The sequence below is a fragment of the Piliocolobus tephrosceles genome, chromosome 14 (genome assembly GCF_002776525.5).
Source record: "Piliocolobus tephrosceles isolate RC106 chromosome 14, ASM277652v3, whole genome shotgun sequence".
Lineage (NCBI taxonomy): Eukaryota > Metazoa > Chordata > Mammalia > Primates > Cercopithecidae > Piliocolobus > Piliocolobus tephrosceles.
The window spans coordinates 9,996,781-9,997,918 of record NC_045447.1 but is presented as its reverse complement, the minus strand read 5'-3'; the positions used below and the strand labels follow the sequence as shown (position 1 = coordinate 9,997,918).

Genomic DNA, 1,138 nt, shown 5'->3' with positions numbered 1-1,138 from the left:
AAAAAAAAAAAAAAAAAAAAAAAAAAGATTCTTTCTAGAGGCAGTACTCTTAGCCTCTCTGCTTTGCTTGTGAGGAGCCACATCACATATCTTGTCTCTTCTCTTCTATTCTCTTCTCTTCTCTTCTGTTTTCTTTTCTTCTTTTCTTTTCTTTTCGAGACAGAGCCTTGCTCTGTTGCCGAGGCTGGAGTGCAGTGGCATGATCTTGGCTCACTGCAACCTCCGCTTCCCAGGTTCAAGTGATTCTCCTGCCTCAGCCTCCTGAGTAGCCTGGGACTACAGGCACCCACCACCACTTCCGACTAATTTTTGTATTTTTAGTAGAGATGGGGTTTCACCATGTTGGTCAGGCTGGTCTCGAACTCCTGACCTCAGGTGATCCGCACACCTCGGCCTCCCAAACTGTTGGGATTACAGGTGTGAGCCACCGCACCCAGCCTGTTTTTCTTATAGCTTATTACATTAGAAATCTTTCTTTCTTTTTTTTTTTTTTTTTTTGAGGGGGAGTCTTTCTCTGTCGTCCGGGCTGGAGTGCAGTGGCCGGATCTCAGCTCACTGCAAGCTCCGCTTCCCGGGTTCCCGCCATTCTCCTGCCTCAGCCTCCCGAATAGCTGGGACTACAGACGCCCGCTACCTCGCCCGGCTAGTTTTTTTTGTATTTTTTAGTAGAGACGGGGTTTCACCGCGTTAGCCAGGATGATCTCGATCTCCTGACCTCGTGATCCGCCCGTCTCGGCCTCCCAAAGTGCTGGGATTACAGGCTTGAGCCACCGCGCCCGGCTTACATTAGAAATCTTTCATACCAGCAGCGAAAAGAAAAAAAAATAGAAATGAAAAACAAAAGTAACTTCTTGAAGTTTATAGTCATACCTCATAGTTTTGACTCCTTGACTTACCAGACAAAGGAGACTCCTTTGTCTCCCTTAGAGATAAAGGGAGTATGGGGCCTTCTTAGGATTAAATGGAAACTGCTCTGACCAGTACAATAAATTACAAGGATTGAGATTAAAATGCTGCCTTACATTTTTTACTGCATACACTTCACTAATAATCAGTGAAATGTAAATTAAAAGCCGCAGTGTATATATATGTATATATATATATATATACTTTTTTTTTTTTTTTTTTTTTTTTTTTT

At 43.2% G+C, this 1,138-nt stretch overlaps 1 protein-coding gene across 9 annotated transcripts in view; it reads left to right on the top strand.

Annotated features, from left to right (window-relative positions):
* ODF2 (outer dense fiber of sperm tails 2) overlaps nucleotides 1–1,138 on the top strand; it is a 53,883-nt gene that overhangs the window by 5,845 nt on the left and 46,900 nt on the right. The gene's annotated exons all lie outside the window — the stretch shown is intronic.